Source organism: Crotalus tigris, unplaced genomic scaffold (assembly GCF_016545835.1).
Source record: "Crotalus tigris isolate CLP2741 ecotype Arizona unplaced genomic scaffold, ASM1654583v1 scf7180000017571.3126492, whole genome shotgun sequence".
Classification (NCBI taxonomy): Eukaryota; Metazoa; Chordata; class Lepidosauria; order Squamata; family Viperidae; genus Crotalus; species Crotalus tigris.
This window is the reverse complement of record NW_024096482.1, coordinates 2482966-2488965: the sequence shown is the minus strand read 5'-3', so window position 1 is coordinate 2488965 and position 6000 is coordinate 2482966. Positions and strand designations below refer to the sequence as shown.

The following is a 6000-nucleotide window of genomic DNA, read 5'->3' as shown; positions in this document are numbered from 1 at the left end:
ACAGAATGGTATCACTGTAATGAGGATTATACAGAAGCCAATCAGTGTGTGAATTAAATTATATAAAAACTCTGTCCCAAAAAGAAGTATGAGATCAAGGTGAAATTCAGAGAGGCTTAATGCAATCATTGCCTTCTCCTCCTCCTTATTTATCTGATATGGGATCTCATGCTTGGATGCAATTTATCTCTTTTTCTTTAAAATAATAATTTTATTTTAAAAAATACAAAGGTAAAATAGAATTAACAATAATATCAATTCATGTCAATATCCTGTTTTTCATGCTCTTATTAAAGTTTGATTTCCCATAAGTATTTAAAGTATCTTTGTCAGTTATAATTTTCTCAATATTAATTACATTTATATAATTAAAAAAAAATATTCATACCAATCCTCCTCTTAGTTTCAAATTTCCCATATGAAAAGAAAAAAAATGCTATTTTAATTCTAAAACATATCTTCCATTATAAAAATCTAGTTATATCTAAGGGTCATCCGTTCTTTTAATCATATTCAAACAAGTATATTAAACAGATAGTGCCCATTCTGGTGGATCAAATTCTCTGTTTTTTAAGTCTAACTCTCGCTTTCTTTCTTTGCCAAGAAGTTTTCCAGGCCAGGGCAATTAAATCATCCAAGATTTTCCTTTCTATTTTTTGTGCAAGCTGCTTGGCATGAGAAAGACAATATAAGTAGAGTATTTGGGAACTCCACCTAGACATTTCCCCTGTCTGCTCTATGTTCCATTTTCTAGAATCTTCTTCCTTGTCATCAGGTGTATTTTGGAGAAAGGAGTAAAGGGTCTTTTGTATTTTCATTGTTATAGGTAGGTCTTGGAGTATTTTATTTGTGTATGGCAATCCATATTTCCATTCTCTTATCTCCTCCATCTCTAGGTTCATTTCTTCTGCTTCACCCTCTGATTTCTGATTTACTTGTTCATACTTTATAGTCATTGTCTGGGAGCTTTTCAGTTACTAGCTTCAGTTTAAAGATTTGGTCCTTTATGTCATCTAGATTATTTTTAGTCTTATTATGGGCTTTTTTATGTTCTCTTTGTGTGCAAGAATTGTTTGATGATTTTGCTGTAGCACAGAGAGTATTTCCTTCTTGTTTTTTCTTGAGGCATCAATCCTCTAGTATCACCAGTTTCAGTAAGAGTGGAACAGAATTTCCTCTAGTTTTCTGGTCTTTATATATAGCTTTTATAATCCAGTCCTAATAGCAATATTTTATATAATCCTTTTCTCAAATATCCTGAAAATTATCAATTAGGCAAGGTTGTAATCCACAATGTTCCAAGTGTTCAAAATGTTCAACTTCCCTGCAGCCAGACATATTCAAAAGTCAAATTTTTCTTCCCACTAGCTCTTGAGATTAAAAGTCCAAGCTCAGTAGGTATTTATAGTCCAAAAAGGTCAGGATGATAAATATGTCAAAAAATTTTCCTTTATTGCCAGCTGTTCTCCCTTAAGCTGAAATTCACCAAGCAGCCAAGGAGCTAGTTATAGTGCTGTACTCAAATCCACCACTAGATGTCATTCAAAGTCCATTTTCCACTCTTAAAAGCAAAGGATTGATTTCTTATATTTCTTATATTTTACCCTCAATAAATTTTTTTTCCAAAGATAAAATCTTAACAATTTATCTTAGTTCTTAGATTTATCAAAACTGTAGCTTTGTATTACTTTCACTTCAGTATTGTGTATTTCTGTCCCCTATAAACAAATTTAAATGCCGCTTCCATTTACATCTGGAAGTTTTAAGCTTCTTGGGAGCCTTTCCAGGAAATTCAGTTGTAAAATAGTAAAGAAAAGATCAATATTCTGACCCAGTCCAAACATGCTGCTTTCAGTGTGCTAATTAAAGCTTTTGTTGTTCGGTTGTCAGCAGCTAATCGCCGGCCGCAGAGGTGTGGCTGGTCTTTTCCTTGCTGGTTTAGAGGGCTTTCCTTGGATCGAACAGAGAGACCACCGTCTCTTCATGATCGACAAGGCACCCCGCCTTCATTGCCTCTTCGGGGCAACTTTAGGCCCTTTCCAGGGCCCTCAACAGGGCAAAATTGGGCTCAGGAGGCAGAGCTCTGCCTTCCTGCATCCCGTCTCACCGTGACAGAATACCAGAAGTCTAACAAGCAATTTCCGAAAGGTTTAGAAAAGAAAGTGTGTAAATCTAGTGTTCTTTTGAAGGTGTCAACCATGGATTGAGCAAAATAGTTATTCCTTTGTTTCCCAGAGCTCTAAACTATTGCAGACTGCTGCCTTGCAGTCTCCTCATGAGAAGCAACTGTATGGAGAACTTGTAGGCAATCTCAAATGCTCTCCTTGTCTAGAGAGGCATTATTTTAGTGTACATGCTACACTTGTAAAAGTGGAACCATCTTTAGTTCACCATTTCTTTTCCAAAATTTTTGGAAGAAATTTATTTTTCAATAAAGGAAAACTAACTTTTTAAAATCACAAAAGATATTAGCATTTCTATCTTGACATACAATAAAAAAAATACTTCCTGGCTTGCAGGCTTTACTAAAATTGTAAGTGGTCTAGGATCAAAATCAATCAAGGCATTCCCAGTAGAATAGATGCTTAAAATGTTAGACCTAATCTAAGACTTGAGAAAGATGTATTGATTTATTTTTGTATTTATATGGCCACCTGACAAAATCTTTGTGACTCTGGGCAGTATACAAAGGATAAAATCCCAAAATAATTAATATAAAAACAATAAAATGGCAACTAGAACTTAAAACTTCTATAAGTTACCCATTGGGTGATAAGAGCAACCTTCTTTCCAGTGGCAGCTATTTGGTGAGCAAACCTAAGAAAAGAGTAAAAATTTTCAGGGAAAAAAGAAATGGCTTGAAGGTCATTAGGGTCTGCAAAGTAGGTTTTGCAAACTAGCTGAACCCAGACCATTTGGAAAGAACCATCTACTCTGGAGTAGACCATCCATCTGAAAATTTCTTTTCAAGTGAATTCGCTTTTCTAAAAACTTTTGATTTTCAACTATAGGAAGCACCACTACAGCATTAATGCAACTGAGAACCAGTTTGGCATAGTGGTTAGGGCAATGGTGTTGGCTGGGGAAACACATCTTAATACTGCTAAGGTTGGGAAATCCTGTGTTAAAGTGTTAAATAGAAACGAAGAGACTATGAGCTCTAGTCCTTTTTGGCTGACATTGGGCCATCATTGTCCTTCAGCCCAACCCACTTCACAGCATTATTATTGTAGAGAAAATAATAAGATGAATCATTATGTTCATTACTTTCAGTTGTAAAAATACAGTAGCTTGTACATTTCAATAAACATTTTGTGGGCTGCCCAACCTGACTTTAGATCAGGTTAACATGATTCATTTCTGATGTTAAATCCTACTTGGTACTTCATTCTGCTCTCCCTTTTCAAAGAATATTCCTATGACAAGCACATGACAGTTAACAGATAACTCAGCAATTATTTTTTAAGCACAATCTATATATAAATATCAAAGCCTCAAGCTGTCTTGAAGAACTGAGTTGCTTCCTCAATTTCCTTTCTTTTGTGTGTCTTGTCTTTTCAGTCTGCAATCCATATAATTGGGGCTGTCTCCTTCTTTTAACTAGTATGAAATCTAAATGGAAAAACAGGAAAAAAAATAAAATCAGTGAATAAAATAACTTGCTGATGATTAAGGAACACAGAATTGTGGACCCTTTTTCTCAATTAGAAAGTACTTTTGTTCTGTTCTCCCAAAGGCCATGTGGTGGCAGTCCATGTCAGCCCACAGTGTTCAATGGATGGACGTTCCTTTTCCTAAAAAAAAATCAAACTCAGCATTCTTCATGACAAACACATCTGCTTCAAGTGCCAAAGCATTGCTAAGTTTCTCAGGATTGTTCTGAGAAGGTCACAGTAGACCTCTTCTAAATCTAATGTGGTATAATAAATGTAATCTATGGGAACACAAGATTCAGAATAACAAAATTGTTCCTGAATATGCTCACATGTGCTGCTAGTATTTTTATTTTCAAAAGACAACTAATCATACAATGTTGATTTCTGATTCTACTCCATTGAGATTAAATATATTCTTCCAAATATATGTCCTCCTTAAATATCACTTTTGTTTGTAAACTATCTTATTTGAGGATCTATTTCATTGTACTTATCCTAAATCTAAAAAGAACATTTTAAGTAAGTGGAACAAGTTTAAGAACTTTTTTTTTTTAATAAACAGCAAAATAGTTATTAAAATTATAATTTTAGCAAGTTACAAATGCAGATAAAGTTGAAATAAAATTTTGGAAATAAGAATCCTTCCCATGGAAAAATTTAATTTCAAGTTGGACAATAGGAGTTTGTATAGTCAGGATTAAATCAGTTGCTTATAAAACAAGTTGTAGCAGTCTTTAATATAGACACAATTATTGTTGGATTTCCTTCAGTATTTGATTTAGCATTTTTCTCTTGTTAATTTTGTTTTTTATATTGTTTTTTGTGTTTTTTAATTGTTTTATTTTATTTTTTCTTCTCGTAGTTGTATTAAAGCATAATAATAATAATAATTCCCCATTGAGACGCTACTTGATATGGCTGTGGGGTTTGTATGCTTTGAGGAAGAAGAGAACTATATTAGAGGTTCAATCATACTGAACAGGCCTCATCAGAGGAGCCAGATGAAGGGTGTCTCTTTGATAAACAACATGGTGAGATGTGATTTGCAGAAACCTATACTGGATCCATTGTTGCCCAGGTCAACAAGAACCAAATTAAGTGTTGGAGTTCCTGAACACCTGATGACAAATGGACTACAGGAATCAGGATTGTTGACTGAGCCCCAGGACCAGTGTTTACCCATTGTAAATATAAAAAGATTGAAAACAGAGAAACAATAGTCCATTATTACAAACCAAGTACAGCAAGAAGAGGATATTTGAAAATTATGCACCAGTTCTGGAAAGAACATCTAAAATAAGAAATAACAGAGCAGAGGCTATCAGAGCAGCATCAATTTATAAGACAAAATAAAGTATTCACAGAAGCAGAATTGGAAGAACTGCAAAGGTCTACTACCCAAGGCAAAGAAATCAAAGCATTGCCAGAAACAGTTCAGACTATAGGGGCAAAGCAGGGGAAGTCAGCAATAGAGGAAATCGTAGATCATATATCAAAATAATTTTGATGTTTTCATACCCCATAGAAAAAGTTGAGTTCCACTGGTAATTTAGTATATAAATTATATTAAAAGTTTGAATTGGCTGCCATTTTTTTCTAAATACATCCTTACATCCTTACTCATATGAACACTGAACATTCCTAAGTACAGTAACAAATTGAAAAGTATTAATTAATAAAATGTATTGTGATTGGCCTTATGGGCCCTAACTATCTATGTATTTATAAATGTAAAAAGAAGGAAAATTAGCTCAATTATTATAGCACTCATTATTTCCCGTTTGTTTGCTTTTTGGTAACTGCATTCTTATTTTCCTAAATTGCCACATGTCATTTATGGCTAATACAGTTTGGTTAGAAACAGTCAAACAATATTTTGTTTTTAATGCATTTGAAATGGTCACATAGGTTGAAGCCCCATGAAGTCAGATGGGCATTCTGTTTTCGATTGCTTTTTCCCCAAACATTTACAATATAAAGTAATTAAACTATTAAAACAAAATTTAGAAGAGATAATAGGAATCAGTTATAAAGCATGTTTTTAAAATCATGGTTAATCTTTGTTTTTGATTCAACTAATTTTTCATTTGATTGTTCACACTGAACTGCTTTTTGAAATAGTTTACTGAACTATGGTACAGTCTGGCTATGGGCAAATATCATCTGTATCAAGGTAGACATATATATGTGTGTTTGTGTATGTATGTTTGTGTATTTGTGTATGCACACATGTGTTTGCATGAGCAAGCTACTACAAAGGAAAAATGGGGAAGGAAAGATGAGTAGAGTAAATCTACTCAAGTCAGCATCACTTCTATGGCTAACTCATTGCACAATGATAGAG

At 33.8% G+C, this 6000-nt stretch overlaps 1 long non-coding RNA gene across 1 annotated transcript in view; it reads right to left on the bottom strand.

Moving 5' to 3' along the window:
- Positions 1 to 1661: 1661 nt before the first annotated feature.
- The window catches only part of LOC120313749, a 60825-nt gene continuing 56486 nt past the window's right edge, over positions 1662 to 6000 (bottom strand). Inside the window, exon 3 of the long non-coding RNA XR_005558252.1 lies at positions 1662 to 3612. This is a non-coding gene — a long non-coding RNA (uncharacterized LOC120313749). The remainder of the gene's footprint in view (positions 3613 to 6000) is intronic.